The sequence below is a fragment of the Cervus canadensis genome, chromosome 9 (assembly GCF_019320065.1).
Source record: "Cervus canadensis isolate Bull #8, Minnesota chromosome 9, ASM1932006v1, whole genome shotgun sequence".
In the NCBI taxonomy this organism is placed as follows: Eukaryota; Metazoa; Chordata; class Mammalia; order Artiodactyla; family Cervidae; genus Cervus; species Cervus canadensis.
Window position 1 is genome coordinate 26,683,338 of NC_057394.1, and position 19,630 is coordinate 26,702,967.

Here is a 19,630-nt window from a genome sequence, read left to right on the forward strand (position 1 = left end):
TCTCATGCATCCCACCTGGGCTGGTGATCTGTTTCACCATAGATAGTATACATGCTGTTCTTTTGAAATATCCCACCCTCACCTTCTCCCACAGAGTTCAAAAGTCTGTTCTGTATTTCTGTGTCTCTTTTTCTGTTTTGCATATAGGGTTATCGTTACCATCTTTCTAAGTTCCATATATATGTGTTAGTATGCTGTAATGTTCTTTATCTTTCTGGCTTACTTCACTCTGTATAATGGGCTCCAGTTTCATCCATCTCATTAGGACTGGTTCAAATGAATTCTTTTTAATGGCTGAGTAATATTCCATGGTGTATATGTACCACAGCTTCCTTATCCATTCATCTGCTGATGGGCATCTAGGTTGCTTCCATGTCCTGGCTATTATAAACAGTGCCACGATGAACATTGGGGTGCACGTGTCTCTTTCAGATCTGGTTTCCTCAGTGTGTATGCCCAGAAGTGGGATTGCTGGGTCATATGGCAGTTCTATTTCCAGTTTTAGATTAGTCTGTTACTCAGCTACATATCTGATAAACATAGTAAAAGGTTGATTTTGTATTCCAAATTTTAAAAGACATTAACAGAGAAGCAAGTAATAGAAGACAAAGATTAGCCTGTACCATTGCCTGGACATACATTCATCCTTCTTAATATGATATCAGTCACATTTTAGGAGGTGATTCTATAGTCAAAGTTTATTTAAAGATTAGACTTAAAACAAGAATCACCTTAGCTTCAGTCCTAGAAATACTTAATTTTTTTCGTTGTAGTTTAACATAAGGATTTTACATTTGACTTGAACCATTTACTTGACATATTTGATTTTAATCTAAGACAAAAACTGTATGTATTTTCCCAAACTTCTCTTCAAGAAAAAGTATTTCTCACCTTTAGCGTTGTTTTTCATTGTTTATGTTAGTGCGTGCAAAGTGATTACCTTTAAGTCTGGTATGTAGCAAGATCTTAAAATTATTAGCTGTTGATTTTGTGATATCACTAAGGATGCCTTTTTCAATATTATGTCTTACTAAGTGCACTATAACTAGAGATCTAATAAATATATATTTCCCTGCTTTAAAATTCTCTAATCATCACAGATAATTTTACTAAACAGAATGCAGTTTTGAAAACAATTACTCCAGATATTTCAACATAGACACTCTAAGAAAATGTTTTAAAAGGTATTGGAAGTCTAAGAACGCAAAAAAGGAAATACTGAGGTAAGGAGATGCAAGGTTGAGATACGAGGTATCAGGCTATCTGTGTTTGCTAATTGGTCTTACCAAAAGAAAGGAACTTTCTCTTATCTTCATGGCAAGAAATACTTTTACAAGTGTGCTCGCTTCGGCAGCACATATACAACTTCAAGCAAGACACTCATGGAAATTAGGATTCTACCCTCTCTTAGAGAGGAAAGAATATAGCAGTCTTCCTTAATAACTACATTTCAAGAGATGGCTCCCAGGTGCTTGAGAAAGATAGTCCTGGGTTATGAAACCAGCAAGGTACCTAAGAGATAGTGGGTTGGCCAAAAAGTTTATTCAGGTTCTTCCTTAAGATGTTATGGAAAAACCAGAATGAACTTTTGACCAACGCAGTATTTAAGAAATTGTGATAGTTATAGATATTATTCAGTCTTAAAAAAAAAAGAGAAATCTTGCCATTTGCAGCAATATGATGAACCTGAAAGTATGCTAAGTCAACCAAGGCAGACATAAAAAATAAAGAACTACAGGATCTCACATATTCAGAATTTAAAAATGCTGAATACATAGAAGCAGAGGGTGGAATGGTGGTTACCAAGACAGGGAGGTGGGGGAATCAGGGAGATGTTCGTCATCACAGTAAAAAGGGTAAAAAGTTATAATTTTGCAGGATGAATAAATCCAGAGACCTAAGGTACAACACAATGACTACAGTTTATAATACCATACTATATACTGGACATTTGCTAAGATAGATTTCCTGTGCTCTCATCACACATACACACACACAAAGATAAGATAATATGTTAATTAACTTGACTGTATGACTATAAGAATCATTTCATTATGTGCATGTCTATCAAACCATCATGTGGTACATTTGAAATATATATATATATATATATATATATAGATAGATAGATAGATAGATAGATAGTTTTTATTTTAAAGAGTAAAAGAAACCAGGAAGAACAAAAAGGAAGCATGACACAAGATCCTTGCCCTCAAGATGTTTACTGTATAATCAGAGTGAAAGGAAGGACTTACTGATGGTCAAAGACACATGGACCATGGAATTAACTGTAAATTATAAAGTAGAAAATTAGAGTAAACTGGATGTTGCTGGAAAATAGAAAGATTTATATCCCCAAAACGACAGAGAATAAATTATAATTTTAAGTTTTCTATGGTAAATGCTCTTAAAAAAGGGAGAGGGACCTCTGTGGTTCAGGCCATCTGGATTTTGTAAGGGCAGGTGTGAGAGGTAAGTCAGGAGGCTATAAAAGGAAAGAAATCTGTCTGAAGTTTAGTTAAACTTGGGGAAATTAAGGCCGTTTTGGTGAACATATGCTTGTTTTCATTAAACATTTTATGGAGTGATAATGTAATACTAACTGACGCACCCAGTGTCTTGAAAATCATGACTGATTGCCTTGTGGTGATCCATTAGTTCCTTTTTCCTTCCTCTCTTTTCTTTCATAGTTGATCATCAAAACTACTAACTAAATTTAAATACGTTGACAGAGAGTGTGTTTGCTTGGGTTTGTAAAGTGGTAGAGACAATATGTTACTTATTTTGAAAGGTTTTCAAGATAATTTACTGTGGATAATTATTGCTGACAGTATATTAATTTGAATACAAATTCAGATAAATAACTTTTTAAGATACTTACCGAACTCCTCTAAGGGAAAAATAACTGTTTGGATAAAATGATAGAAAATCTTTAAAATCAAATAGACTCCATAGAAATGATTATTTCTGTGATTTGAAAATTACCTCATTGGATTTTAATAAGAAGATTATTTTTTTCAGTGCACAATTCATTATAGTCTTATATACAAACAAAAGACTTTCAAAGTCCAATTACTTGAGCAACTTTTGCTTTTTCCATACAGTTCATAAAGGAAAAGTAAATTTTATTAACATTCTAGTTTAATTTTTGACATATATACATCTTCATCACTGAATGAATGAATGAAAATATTGAAATGTCAAAGCACAAACACATCACACAAATAATTGTAAGTAATTCTGTGCTTTTTTTTCAGACTAAAGTATGAGCGCCCATTCTCAGCTTCTCCCAGCAGGAGTAAAATCTCTTCTTAGTTCTATCTTACTCCAGCTTGTTTTCACCTCAGGAGGCCATAAATACCTCGACAAAACTGTAAACTTCCAGAGAAGGACAGGGCTTGAGGTTATATTATGCACGGCTTTTACAGACCTTTGTGGGTCAACTGAAGTTCAGAAAGACTGTAGTGAAGAAAAATTTGGTAAGATGTCAGAGACTGTAAAGTTAGAATGAGATCAGCCACAAAGGATAAGCCTGTTCCTCCTATTCAAGATCTAATCACAGCAGAGCATTCAAACTTAAGCCTGGATATTTTGGTTTGTGTTCTCAGGGTTGCAACACAGGGCTTTATATTATAGATATCATAGCTTAGACGTTCTCAGTGTAATTTTCTATTGATAAGTGGCTTGCGGAAAGTAATTTTCTGATAAAAGGAAATAACCCTTCAAAATCTCTTATGCAGTCATAAGAACTAAGGTTTTTTTAATCAGAAATATACATCCAGGTATTCAGAGGACAAAGGAATAACCAGTCTAAGCAACCCCTCATATACAAGGCAAGATATTTAAGTATTTGCTCCCATGGTATGTGGCAAGCCATACCTACTGTGGAATGCAGTTCTTTAAAACCATTGCTTGGTTCCTTCTGGGTAATGGGTGGGGCGGGAGGAATGCTTGTATTGAAGAAGATTAACTGGTAAAGTATACAGTCATCCTGTGAACAAGCATAAGAGCCAAAGTATGAGACGGGTGTTCAGTGTTATTTTAGAGTCTGTTGTCATTGTGTTTGTGTTCCCTCCACACTTTTGAGTGTACAGATGTTTTATTATTCCCCATTCACTGGGTGATCTCCTCGAAGTTGCATCTTTATAGAGTGGAACCCAGTTTTTTTGATCATTTGCTTCAGTGAGGATAGGTACTAAGTGCTTGTTAAGTTCACCTGTTTCTTTTTAGTAAATTTAGTTTCAGTTCACTTTAGTTCAGTTGCTCAGTCATGTTCAACTATTTGCAACCCCATGGACCACAGCATGCCAGGCCTCCCTGTCCATCACCAACTCCCAGAGTTTATCCCAACTCATGTCCATTGAGTCAGTGATGCCATCCAACCATCTCATCTTCTGTCGTCTCCTTCTCCTCCTGCCTTCAATCCTCCGCAGCATCAGGGTCTTTTCAGATGAGTCAGTTCTTCGCATCAGGTTGCTAACATATTGGAGTTTCAGCTTCAACATCAGTCCTTCCAATGAACACTCAGGACTGATTTCCTTTAGGATGGACTGGTTGGATCTCCCCGCAGTCCAAGGGACTTTCAAAAGTCTTCTCCAACACCACAGTTCAAAAGCATCAATTCTTCGGTCCTCGGCTTTCTTTATAGTCCAACTCTCACATCCATACATGACCACTGGAAAACCCGTAGCCTTGACTAGATGGACCTTTGTTGGCAAAGTAATGTCTCTGCTTTTTAATGTGCTGTCTAGGTTGGTCATAACTTTCCTTCCAAGGAGTAAGCGTCTTTTAATTTCTTGGCTGCAGTCACCATCTCAGTGATTTTGGAGCCCCCGAAAATAAAGTCTGTACTATTTCCACTGTTTAGCAGCATATAAAAAGCTTCTGTTATTGATTAAAAAAAGGTTATGACTGTTAAATAATCAAAATATTTGGAATCATAATATTTATCACATATTTTAATTAATTATATTTATGTATGAATATGTAAAATATCATAGTATGGGCTTCATGGTGGCACAGACAGTAAAGAATGTACCTGCAATGCAGGACACCTGGGTTCAATCCCTGGGTCAGGAAGATACCCTGGAGGAGGAACTTGCAACCCACTTCAGTAGTCTTGCCTGGAGAATTCCATGGACAGAGGAGCCTGGTGGGCTCTAGTCCATGGGGTTGCAAAGAGTCGGACTCAACTGAGTGACTAACACACACGTATCACAGTATACATGTATGAAAGTCTCATGATGTGAGTAGCATTCCTTTATGACAGGTTTTTGTTAAAAAATGAAGTAATCTTAAAAATCATTTAGAAATAAAAGCAGAATGGAGTATTTTGTTTTGTTAACATGTTATGGAGCCAAGTCAAGTAGTGATATTATGACAATCCTCTGAAAATTTTTCTATAGATGTATTACAATAACATCAATATCCTAATAGGCTTTTTTGAAGAAAAAGATTAAGATTTATCTAAATTAATAAATGATTTATAAGAGTCAAAAATTGTTTAAATTAAGATCAAATTTGAGGACTTATGCATATTGATTTCATGAAATATTATAAAGCTACAGTAATCAAGGCAGGTGGTATGGGCATAAGAATAGACACATGTATCAGTGGAATGGACTGTAAAAAGAGACTCTGACTTCTGTGGTCTGTTGGTTTTCAAAAAGTCATGGAAGTAATTGCATGAAGAAAAGCACTGGAAATGTTTTGTATAAATATATGAATATCTGCAACCTACCTCCCAAAGATTTTAGATATGTAGATCCAAGTTAAGGCTCCCAGATTTACATTTTTACTTTCCAGGAATACTCATTAAAAAAAAAAAAAAAAAACTTTTTGGGGGAGGGGGAAGTCAGGGAGAGAAACTAAGGTTTAGTCAAAATAGTATGAGATGCCTTGTGGGTTATTTCAACTATCTTTTATCTTTCATTCCATCCCAAGCACAGCTAAAACAGTCATAAATACAGATGTGTTGTGGGCAGTTTTAGAACTTTCCATAAACTAACTGCACAAACTGGGCTTTGAGTTGTCCCCTGTTCTATCTTTTTATGTTTTTTAGGGTTGAAGTTAGTCTCTCATCTTTCTGGTTCCACATTCATCCAGTTAAGAGTTTATCTTTACATATCAACTCCTGTCTAGATTCATGCAATACTCTCTTTACACATTTAATCCAATCCTTCCCTAAAGTGTTATGGATCCTATTATTCTCCAGATGCTTCAAAGTCTTTTATTTCAGTCACAGGAAAACACAAAATGCTTACGCTGAACCAGAAGACCCTACATGATCTGTCCCCACTCCCTGCGCCCAAGACCCTCCCACACTGTTCTCCCTCCTTCAGCCATACTAGCCTTTCTGTTATTCCTCCAACTTCCACAACATGCTTCACTTGTTATTCCCTCTGGAATGTTCTCAAAGATGTTAAGGAAGTTACTGCTGTATGAAACAGTTCAGAATTATTAAGTGTCTACTCAGATATGCTTTCCTGAACCATTCTGTCTAAAATAATCTCACCTAGAACTGGCTGCATGATTTGCGGAGCTCTAAGTAAAAGTGTAATATGTGGCCCCTTGTTTAAAATGGTTAAGAATTTCAAGACAGTAAAGGGAGAGCATTAAGCCAAACACACAGCCCTTCTGAATTCCTGGCCCTGGTGACTACACAGGTTAAATGGCCATGAAACTGACTGTGCCCTCACCTCATCCCAGTTTTTCTTTTAGCCTCTTACTTTAGTCTGACTCACATCCCCTAGTGGCATAGTGTGTCATTTATGTTATTTATTATCTCCAGTTGTGAGGCCAAAGATATTTCTTTCTCTGTTGCCACATTCATAACACTTTAAGCAGTCCTACAAGTAGTGGACAAACAGAAAATACTTGTAGATTGAATAAGTGAGCCAACAACACACAACTTCTAAATCACACGTTTGTATTACTATTTTTTCCTAGGCTATCATAATTGGGAAAATTCATGGTGGAGATTTTTTTAAGGATTAAGTATAATTTAATGTAAGACAGTAGTGTATCATTCTTCATTAATTGTGGTTAAGACAATATTGTAATTAAGTATCTGAAAATTATTTTATTTAAAAGCTCTCATTTTAGATAGAAATCTGAAATTACACATTGTTATAAAAGATTTAAAATGTCTTCTACTGACATTCAAACGTAAAGTTTCAGGCTAGCCTTTATTTTAACTTTAAAAATTCAAAAGATGTGAGTACTGCAATAGAGTATAAAGTGATACATTCAATTCCCATCGGAATCCAATCTTACAGATCGTAGCTGTAGGGCATTTTTATTAACTTTGCTTGAATACATCTCTTCTGTTGGTTTTAGTCTTTGTGAAAGTTTTTAATTTCATAAGAAAGTAAACCTTTTAGTATTAAAGCGAGTAGACTATATGATTTCTATCAATCCCTTAGGTAATATATTTCTCAAGTTTCTGAATAATTATGACCTTGAAGATGATGATAAACCAGACGGAATCTACAAGGATTTAAAGCTTTTAGAGTTTTATACCCTTGCTCTGGCTGCATGTCTCCATGACAAATCTGCTTGTGGTTTGAATGAAGATTAAATACGTCCTACATTAGAGAGCATTGCTTCTGCTATTCTCATCCAAGTAACAATGAAATGATAGCATAATTTCAATTCTTATGACTATTTCTCATGTAAATCTTAATATAGTAAATTTATATAATTTATATTGGTAAAAGTTTATAAAATCATTAATTTTATGTGTATTAAGTCAGTTAGAATGTTGTATATAGTCTAATATCTGTAGCAAACTTTTAAGGAGTAGACAGGTAGAAAAATGGTTAACTTACACATATATATGTGTGTGTGTATATTAATATATGTATAAATATATGCATATATGTGCATCAGTTCAGCCGCTCAGTTATGTCCAACTCTGCAACTCCATGGACTGCAGCATGCGAGGCTTCCCTGTTGATTACCAACTCCTGGATCTTGCTCAAACTCATATCCTTCGATTGGTGGTGCCATCTAACCGTCTCATCTGCTGTTGTCTCCTCCTCCTGCCTTCAATCTTTGCCAGCATCAGGGTCTTTCCAATGAGTCAGCTCTTCACATCAGGTGCCCAAAGTGTTGGCGCTTCAGCATCAGTCCTTCCAATGAATATTCAGGATTGATTTCCTTTAAGATAGACTGGTTTGATCTCCTTGCAGTCCAAGGGACTCTCAAGAGTCTTCTCCAACACCACAGTTCAAAAACATCAATTCTTTGGTGCTCAGCTTTCTTTATGGTCCAACTCTCATATCCATACATGACTAATGGAAAAACCAAAGCTTTGACTATATGGGCCTTTGTTGGTAGAGTAATATCTCTGCTTTTTAATATTCTGTCTAGGTCGGTCATAACTTTTCTTCAAAGAAGCAAACGTCTTTTAATTTCATGGCTCCAGTCATCATTTGCAGTGATTTTGGAGCCCTCCAAAATAAAGTCTGTCACTATTTCCATTGTTTCCCCATCTATTTACCATGAACTGGTGGGACTGGATGCCATGATCTTAGTTTCTTGAATATTAAGTTTTAAGCCAAATTTTTCACTCTCCTCTTTCACTTTCATTAAAAGGCTCTTCAGTTCCCCTTTGCTTTCTGACATAAGGGTGATGTCATCTGCACATCTGAGGTTATTGAAGCAAATTTATCTGCCTATGAATAGTATATGTATGTGTGTGTATATATATATATATACATACACACATATATATGTGTGTGTGTGTGTGTGTGTGTGTGTATAGGTATATTATTTTCTCCCATTCTGAGGGCTGTCTTTTCACCTTGCTTATAGTTTCCTTCATTGTGCAAAAGCTTTTAAGTTTAATTAGGTCCCATTTGTTTATTTTTGTTTTTATTTCCATTACTCTGGGAGGTGGGTCATAGAAGTTCTTGCTGTGATTTATGTTCGAGAGTGTTCTGCTTATGTTTCCTATGAGTTTTATAGTTCTGGTCTTATATTTAGATCTTTAATCCATTTTGAGTTTGTTTTTGTGTATGGTGTTGTAAAGTGTTCTAGTTTCATTCTTTTACACATGGTTGACCAGTTTTCTAAAATGTCAACATAATATCTTAATCTCTATTATTCTTCCCATAAAGAATTGATATACATGATCCCAAAAGCTCTGAGTGTGATAAAAGAAGCATATGGCACTGCATCATTGTTCCTTGGTCTTCTCATCCTCAGTTGTTCTGGGGGGAGGGGAGAAGTCTTTATTGTTGTTTGTTTTCCTAACACAGCTACCTATAATCATCTATTGATTTGCTGCTTCTTTGCTTCTTTGTATTAATGTAACACTGGTCAGGGATTTGTTTTCTTTGTGTGACAGGCATACAAAATCTAGCTCTGTCATAAGGATGCACTGATGACTCTTGGAGGGTCTTAGGAAGTCTCCATGAACAGATACTAATGTAGGAAGTATGTCCAGAGCTTAGCTACAATACTTAGAGACATGCTTGGTCACTTTCATTCCATTTGGAATTCAGGCTCTCCTGACCTGGTATATGTCCATATGACTCTGAGGAAAAGTATACATTGCTCATCAGCCAAACATCTACAATGCAAGCAGCTTCACTAGGACTTTCTGTCTCAGCTTAGTTCTCTGTCTTCCTGATTTTTCCACATTTCAGCATTTTTCAGACCAATGATAAACACCAGCACCTTTCTCACAGTTCCATTTTATGCAGTTGAATGACAAAAACTGACAATAAATTCCTTCTTAATGGTGAGGCCAAAGCTAAAGAATCATTTCTATGGCATAATTTCTTTATACATATCATAAGAGTTCTTTCTTACTGTCTGATATGATCATATACTTTTTGATATCATACTAATAGTATTTCTTTAAGCTCTGTCTGGAGAATTTACAATGGAGAATTTAATCGTTTGTTCTCAATACAGTGCTGTCACCAGTATAATCCCTTTACTTTTAACGCAAAAGATAGAAGATGTCTCAAGTGTGTTTATTTATATTCACCTGTTAAAAAAACCTTGCAGTTTCACTTACCTAGTGATTTCATTCAGAATTAAGCATAACCAATTCATAAAATATGGGAAAATTTGATGGCAATAAAAGTAATATATGTGTACCCTCAAATTATACTTCTGTCATAAGCAACAACAGAGTACAATAGTTACATAGTAAATTACACAAAAAAATTTATTGAAAATCAAAACAGTACCATAATTTCTTAAACGAGAAACCCAGGTCCAATTCAAGACAAAGATACCTAACTGTAGTCGTAAGTTTGGAGGGCAACCCGATAGATCCTCCTGTCAGCTGCACAAAGAGAAAAATTCTGTTCTTTAGACTCCTCTTCATTAATTACCCTGCCCCTGCTATTTAGTTTTTGACTTAATTTTTAAAAATTTTATCTCTGATTACACATCCAGAGATATCGTTGTGTTAGGTAGTTAGAATAGGAAAAAGGAGTGTAGAATGGCGGTGGCTAAAAGACAAGGAAGGGAAAAGCCTGCGAAAATAGAACAAAGAAAAGTCCAAGGACTGGAGTAAGACCTCACGTAGAACAAACAGCACTCCTGGCTAGCCCAATTTTACATAGGCCAGGCCCAGGGGGAGGAAAAAACATATAAAAAGAGGAGCCAAAGGGCTGGGGCTCTCTCTTCTCTTTGAGTCTTTTGGGTTGGCATGCCCTCAGCATGCCTTGAGGATGTATTTTCCTTTCATTTTCTAAATAAAACTGAGCTGTAACACGGAGCTGTAACACTGATCTGTCCAAGAGCTGTAACCTGTCTGTCCAAGAGCTGAGAGCTGTAACACGTTCTGTCTGAGAACTGAGACATGTTCTCTCTGAGGGCTTTAACATCCGTTGCTTCAAATTTTTGCTGTGACGAGACAGAACCAAGGAAATTACACACTCCCCTGACAATTGTAATGTTACTTAACAGCTGAAAAATGTGTTAAGTTTAAGAAAAATATGTCATTTTTAGAGAATATGGTTGTTATCACTGAGAACTGCATCTTGTAAGTCAATATGGAGTTAACTACTTACGACTAATCAGATAAACTAAAAATAGTTACTGAAATGGGTCTTTTATTTAGAGGCTAAAGGTTTACACAAACTAAGTGCATTAAAAACTGCTGACAATTTAATAATATGTGATGATACAAAATTTACATAGACACATGGAAGCAGATAATTACTTAAGCTTCTAAATATTTATGACATTGATGAATGATTTTCTATACATATAATCAGAGCACCCAGTCATTCATTATGTTTTTAATAAATATAATTATTTTCTTGTGTATGGATTTTATAACTTGACCCATTTATTTACAACCATAGGTCCATACTGACTGAAGTAACACCTTGCTTCAAATTTGTGGCAATGGGATTGAAATGTTTTGGCATTTTCACATACCTCCATTTGAAATGTTAGATCATAAGATCCTTAGACCTATTAAAATTAAAATTTGAAAGCTCACTTCTCACAGAGTACCAGTTATATATCAGAAATTATAGTAGGCATTAAAATAATTACTTTTGAAAAGTTAAAAATTCAAATTAAATATTTATGTAAGTGAAAATATTCACTAACTCAGCTCTTGCTTCAACTATTATTTTAGTGTGAAAATGCTATTCAATCACATTGGATTTGTTAATTATTAATAAACTGACTATATGCATTCATATATATGAATTTTAAGCTCATTCATTCTGTAAAAGTAATGTTAAGAATGATCCCAGAAAGAAAACATAGCTTAATCAATTATTATACATAATTTATAAATTATATTTTCTGTAGCCATTAAAGTATTCTCTTACTGTTTTGCTTTTTTTTCCCCCCAGAGCATGAAAACAAAAAAAGGTCTTTCTAATTAGTCTTTAAGTAAGCAAAATTTAAACAGAATGTTCGTATTACTCCCTGAAGATTCTAATTAATTAGATCCTACCCTCTAAGGGATTATTCTGATAATGCATGGGAAAAGAGACAAATAAAATTATAAAACTATACTAGATGTAGGACAATTGAAGGGAATTCAATCACCCACTTAAAAATTATATTGAGAGTCTAATTGAATCAAGCCTTAAACAACACACTAGAGTCTATAACTATGTTTACAATGTTTTAGGTTTTGTCTGGATACATTTCTGGAAGGGCTTCTTTTATTATAATATGAAAGAAAAGACTTCATCTGGAAATTAAAATCGGAAGTTATTTCTTTTAAAACATCATCTTGAATTAACATAAAGTATAAATTTCATTGAGATGTCTTTCAATTTTTTGCTCTATTAATAAGGGCAAATTAGAAGATATACTAATGAAATTTTAATTAGACATTTTTGCTTGATCAGAAAAATTCAGACTAGAGGTTCATATAACTGTTGTTATTGGGAGATATATCTCCTCCTGCTTTTAAGTGTGATGGTAATGATTACATTTGCCTTTATAAACAAAATCAAACAACCAACAAACATTTATAGTTAAAGTCAAGGACTTATTACACATGAAGGAAACAATGAGTTTAATGGAATGCCATTTTGAAATCAGATTTTATTATTTTGCTCTGTGAGCATAATATCACTAGGTAGAGAACAAAAGGAAGCATAAAAAAGATTGAGATATACTGTTAGCAATAGGCTGTGATTTTATACAGTAACCAGAAAAATGAATCTTTCCTACTACTGCAATGATATATGTCAAAGATTCAACTCAAACTAAAATTTAATACAAAATCATGATATAAATCAGACAATAATTTATAATTAATTAAAAAATAATAAACCAACACTTATAGGATGCAGAAAAATCAGTGCTCAGAGGGAAAATTATAGCTGAAAATGCCTTTGTTAAAAGGAAACAGGTCTTAAGTCAGTAACCAAAACTTCCACCTTAGGAAAACTGGGGAAAAAAAAAAAAACTAAATCCAATGGAAGATAAGATTTAATAAAGTCAAAATAATTTGGATTGATAAAAATGTCTGAGTACTATTAAATGAAATACAGGGCTGGTTTGTCTAATACAAGTGTTAGTGTTAGTCACTTAGTAGCATCTGATCCTTTGGGACCCCTTGGACTGTAGCCTACCAGGCTCCTCTGTCCAAGGGATTTCCCAGGCAAGAACACTGGACTGGGTTGCCATTACCTTCTCCCGGGTATCTTTCCTAACCAGGGATCCAACCATGTCTCCTGGATTGCAGGAGATTCTTTACCATCTGAGCCTCTATTTTAGTATGAATCTTACACATATAATTATTCATTACATTACTATAAGTGGTAAGTGCAGGAAAAATTAAACTTATACATAGTGTTTGGTGAGTGACTTGCTAGAGCTTTTTCCTGGCCTCCAATAGAGTGTCAGAAAAGGCCATCCATTTGTCACTGAATGTTGCCACCAAGACAGACCCGACACTGAGAACTGGCACATTCTAAGCATTGAGAAATGACAGGTATTAGCAAGCTATAAACTTCAAAATAGCCACATTAGTTGGTATATAATCAACAGCCTTGGGTAAACTATTTGGCAGGAGCTTGACTGAAGTAGGTATCCAGTTGGGTATCTTTTGCCTGCAGAGAGTTGAGAGGGTAATGCCAAATTACTATTGTTATTGTTTAGTTCCTAAGTCATGTCTGACTCTTTTGCAACCCTATGGACCATAGCCCACCAGGCTCCTCAGTCCAAGGTATTTCCCAGGCAAGTATACTGAAGTGGATTGCCATTTCCTTCTCCAGAGCATCTTCCTGACCTAGGTTTCAAACTAGCGTCTCCTACATTGGCTGGCAGATTCTTATCACTAACCCAGCAGGGAAGTCTACCAAGTTACTAGAAATACCATAATTAATGCACTCCTTCCTTTATGTTCAGAAGAATGACTCTGACTATGTAAAGCTCCATGTCTCAGTCAAAATTTTGGTAGTAGAATATCCAAAAACAGAAAATTTGAGAGGCTTAAAGACATAGAAGCTTTTTAAATAATAAAAAAATTAGTAATGTCTGGGGAAATTGCTTGTGCATATTTTGTATATTATGTACCTAAACTATGTTTATGAAGTTAGACTTGCTTAGAGTGAAAAGCATTACAAGTAATTTGTAATTTATAGTAGATTCATAGTTGTAAAATCATTTGAACATTAAATCTTAGTGTTTATTCTCAACATATTGAAATATGTGAAGAGGCTTAATGATTTTCTTACTTGTAAGGTTATTTTATCAAAATTTATAGCAGTATTTAGTACTCAGGAAATGTTGTTATTAAGTCAGAAAACTAAAATACCTAAAATGGAATTGAGTTAGTGAATGTATTTTTAAATATTTTAAGATATTTAATTAACTCAATATTTAAATGGGACTAAATACTCTTCAAAGACCTTTTAAACTTAATGTAATAACTTTACATTTATAGAAACAGAAATAATTTTGGAAGCTTATTAAAAGAAAGCTTTAGCTTTCCACTGGCCTGTGGTGTCTTAAGCTTTGGGAAGGAAGGAATATTTTGTGTCATCTCTTAAATATCATGATTTTACATCTTGTAGTACTAAAAGTGTAAGAGGATCAGTGTTACCCTGCTCACCACAAAACAATTCTAAGATGTTGATTATCAGGGCAAATGTTAGTTGAGGTGTGTCTTATTCTAGGCTCTGTGTTTCAACTGCTGTGTTTCTATCCAATTTCAAACATTTTAAAAGTTTTACTTATTTAGGAAATTTTACCTGATCAAGCCTAAAGTATAACTACATGCTGTGAAAAACACTATGTCAAAATAGAAAGAGAGAAAATCAAAGTTAATGGCCTTTCAAATTCAATATTCTGTCTCAAGTAATTAACCAGAGCATCATACACCTGAGGACACTGGAGACTATCAAACAAAGAAGCAAAACGAATCAAACTGATAAAAGGATAACCAGTTTTCAAATTGTTTCAAAATATATCATTACTTTCATCAGCAAGGACTGTGGAAATCTTTAGCATTTTGAAATTCTCATAAAATATCCTTTACAAAATCCAGCAATGATCTTGTGGGAAATGCACTAGAAGGTTTATTGGAATAAGATTTACCTTTAGTTATATCTCTAAATCCAAATGATTCCTTTTTGTCCAATGCAGGTCACAAAATTGAGTTTTTGGTAGTTACTAGAGCAAGTAAATCTATGCAAAATAGATTTCATTTTCTTCATGTCCCTTTTCTTCTGAATTTGTCTAGGATCTTAGTATTTTAACCAATGATACACAATTCAGATTTGAAATAAGTGTTTATACACTCTGTATCTGATCAAAAGTTGTCAGTTTTACTAGTGAATATTTTCAGCTATAATATTTTGTGGTTTGGAACTTTGTTATTGTTTGACACATAAGTCTATCTACATAATGTCTCCTTCTTTGAAAGAGTAGCTCATGACTTTTGAAAATATTATTTTATATAAAATTCTAGTTTGACATTTTACTAAAAATTTTGTAAAACATGTTGTTGGTCTTCCATATAGAAAGTACTAACACTGTCCCCATGTTCATCAAACTAGTATTAGTATTTTGTTCAAAGTATTAGAAATAGGAGTAAAACTCATTTGACCAAGGCAAACCTTAAATAGCCTAAAAATTTTTTCTTTACTGTAAATTGAGTGCATAATGACTTCAAACAGAAATAACCTAATAAATAAATAACCCTATCATGCTTACAAAGTTACAATAGGAAGGAGCATGCGATTACTCTCATCCTATCTATAAAGCCAAATAATTAGCAGTGTATGTCTCTTAACGGCAATGTTTCATGTTCCTGCAAAGTTCATGTGAGTTGTTCCTTAGGATTTGCACTTTTATGAGCTAAACTCATATAGTTCAGTCTATAAACCATTCTCAGACACAACCAACAATCTCTGCCATCCACTGTCCAATAACTTTATTCAGATTACAGTACAGCAGAGGTAATTTTCTTAAGACATAGAGACTTTCCTTGATGATGTAAGGACTCACTAGATTCTTCTGATCTATACCACAGTCAAATGCCAAGACATCAGATTCTCAGAAAATCCATCATACCACATCAGGCTATCTGAACTAACCAGTAACCCAGAGGACTAGTCTCCGATTTGTTGGGTCATGATGCAGCCATATAAATAAAAACATAGTTGAAGAAACAGGGTAAACGAATAATTTAGACAAAATCATTATGAGAAGTAATCACAAAGGAAGATGGCTTACTTAGGAAAGGACCTAGTTATTTTGGGTCAATTCGAACATAATCTTTAGTCTTAGAAGTGACTGAATGTTCTTCAGCTGCTTGTTAAATCCAATAAAACATGCAGTGAAATCACTTCCCAAGTAATATGGAGATGCAAACCATCTTTTAACTTAACACCTTTGTAATAATGTAGATGGGATGGACAAAAATGAAAGCAGATTAGAAATAAATGAAAAAATATATGACCAAATGATAATTTTATAGTTACTTTATTTTGCAGAATATCTTATAGATATTACAAACTCCTGATATATATATATATATATATATATATGTCTCTCATTAGCATTTCTTTTCCTTGGGGATGGTCTTGATCCCTTCTTCCTGTAAAATGTCAGGAACTTCTGTCCATAGTTCATCAGGTACTCTGTCTACCAGATCTAATCCCTTGAATCTATCCGTCACTTCCACTGTATAATCATAAGGGATTTGATTTAGGTCATACCTGGATGGTCAAGTGGTTTTCCCTACTTTATTCAATTTAAGTCTGAATTTTGAAATAAGGAGTTCATGATCTCAGCCACACACAGTCAATTCCCAGTCTTGTTTTTGTTGACTATATAGAGCTTCTCCATGTTTGACTGCACAGAATATAATCAGTCTGATTTCAGTATTGACCATCTGGTGATGTCCATGTGTAGAGTCTTCTCTTGTGTTGCTTGAAAAGGGTGTTTGCTGTGACCAGTGCATTCTCTTGGCTAAACTTTATTAGCCTTTGCCCTGCTTCATTCTGTACTCCAAGGCCAAATTTGCCTGTTACTCCAGGCATTTCTCGACTTCTACTTTTGCGTTCCACCCACTATGATGAAAAGGACATCTTTTTGGGTGTTAGTTCTAGAAGATCTTGTAGGTCTTCATAGAACTGTTTAACTTCAGCTTCTTCAGCATTACTGGTTTGGGCATAGACTTGGATTACTGTGATATCTAATGATTTGCCTTGGAAATGAACAGAGATTGCATCCAAGTATTGCATTTTGGACCCTTTTGTTGACTATGATGGCTACTCCATTTCTTCTAAGGGATTCTTGCCACAGTAGTAGATATAATGGTCATCTGAGTTAAATTCACCCATTCCATTCCATTTTAGTTTGCTGATTCCTAAAATATTGATGTTTACTCTCGCCGTCTCCTGTTTGACCACTTCCAATTTGCCTTGATTCATGGACCTAACATTCCAGGTTCCTATGTAATATTGCTCTTTACATTATCGGACCTTGCTTCTATCACCAGTCCCATCCACCCCTGGGTGTTGTTGTTGCTTTGTCTCCATCTCTTCATTCTTTCTGGAGTTATTTCTCCACCTATCTCCTGTAGCATATTGGGCACCTACCAACCTGGGGAGTTCATCTTTCAGTGTTCTATCTTTTTGCCTTTTCATACTGTTCATGGGGTTCTCAAGGAAAGAATACTGAAGTGGTTTGCCATTCCCTTCTCCAGTGGACCATGTTTTGTCACCATGACCTGTCTGTCTTTGGTGGCCCTACACAGCATGACTCATCATTTCACTGAATTAGACAAGGCTGTGTTTCATGTGATCAGACTGGTTAGTTTTTTGTGATTGTGGTTCAGTCTGTCTGCCCTGGATGGAGAAGGATAAGAGGTTTATGGAAGCTTCTTGAATGGAGAGACAGACTGAGGTGGAAACTGGGTCTTGATGGCTGGGGTCATGCTCAGTACATCTTTAATCCAATTTTCTGTTGAGGGGTTGGGCTGTGTTCCCTCTGTTATTTATCTGGGGTCAAACTATAAAGAAAACTGAGCACTGAAGAATTAATGCTTTTGAACTGTGGTGTTGGAGAAGACTCTTGAGAATCCCTTGGATTGCAAGGAGATCCAGTCAGTCCATCCTAAAGGAAATCAATCTTGAATATTCATTGGAAGGACTGATGCTGAAGCTGAAACTCCAGTACTTTGGCCACCTGATGCGAAGAACTGACTCATTTGAAAAGACCCTAATGCTGGGAAAGATTGAAGGCAGGAGGAGAAGGGGGTGACAGAGGATGAGATGGTTGGATGGTATCATCGACGCAATGGACATGAGTTTGAGTAAACTCCAGAAGTTGGTGATGGATAGGGAGGCCTGGCCGCTGTACTTTCATTAAAAGGCTGTTTAATTCTTCTTCGCTTTGTACAGTAAGGGTGCTGTCATCTGCGTATCTGAGGTTATGGATATTTTTATTCGCAATCTTGATTCCAGCTTGTGCTTCATCCAGCCCCTCATTTCACGTGATGTACTCTACATATAAGTTAAATAAGGAAGGTTACAATATGCAGCCTTGACCTTCTCCTTCCCTGATTTGGAACCAGTGTTGTTCCCTGTCAGCCAGGATATACTGAGCCATATATGCATAAATGTTATAATCCCAGACTCACCTTTCCAACACTGTAATCAGGTAACTAGCTTTGGGAGCAGGGATTGACCTGATATTGTTGCAAATCCCTGGCTGGGATTCTAGGATACATCATAGGAATAACCTGCTTGATTCCACATAGAGTAAATGCCCTATGGGAAACTTTTTCTCAAATGAAATGTACTAGTGTTGAAATAAATTTCTCTTGCCCAGGATCCTATATCAGCAAACTAAACTTCTGTGTTTCAATAAATGCTCTGCTAGACCAGAAACACAGTATATTCAGTCAGTCAATCTCCAAACACCAAGAAACCTTGTTTCTTACCTTAAACAAGGCTGATTATGTAGTCCTAACCTATCAGATATTTTCTATTTTTCCCTTCCTTTTTATATACACTTAATTCTATGGGAAGTCGTCTGCCTTAACTTGCAGTACTGTTTAGGAAGTATTTAATAAATTTTTCATTAACTAAATTGTCTTTATTAATTATTCCTTAATAGCTTTTGGTCAAGAAGATGGGATTCAAAGATAACTGCTAATGGCCTGCGGGAGCATGCTCAGCCAAGGTGCCTTCTGAACCCTTTCAGTTCACTGTTTTCTGGGTAAGTCACTGTTGGATTTGAGTTTCACTCCTTTGTGTGCAGCTCTCCGATCCAAGCAAATGTTGTTTAAAAGAAATTGTTCACAGAAAGGTGCTGGGGCCCCAGGGAATTTTCAAAGTAGCCATAATGGGACTCTGCAGTGAGTGGCAGCCATTTAGGGACTCAAGAAGGAATTCCAATGCCCACAACAAGGGACAGCAGCTAGGGGACTCATACGTCCTCAAAATAAGTCTGCTGCATAAACTGATGGGGTACCCGGTGAAATTAAGATGAAAAATGTAAATATATTAATCATCCAAATAAAAACTTAAGTAGACACAGGTCAGACTATGAAAAGCCACTAGGGCATCCACGTTATAAGGAAATCTGTGGAGGGAATTATCAATCTATTGCTAAAGGGAATCCTGGAAACCAAAGCTGCACATTTGGTGGACACAGATCCAGTACTTAA

At 35.4% G+C, this 19,630-nt stretch overlaps 1 long non-coding RNA gene across 2 annotated transcripts in view; it reads left to right on the top strand.

Annotated features, from left to right (window-relative positions):
• The window catches only part of LOC122447560, a 46,558-nt gene extending 27,375 nt beyond the window's left edge, over positions 1-19,183 (top strand). For both annotated transcript variants that reach the window (XR_006271278.1, XR_006271277.1), the window contains one exon: positions 19,078-19,183. This is a non-coding gene — a long non-coding RNA (uncharacterized LOC122447560). The remainder of the gene's footprint in view (positions 1-19,077) is intronic.
• The last annotated feature ends 447 nt before the right edge of the window (positions 19,184-19,630 follow it).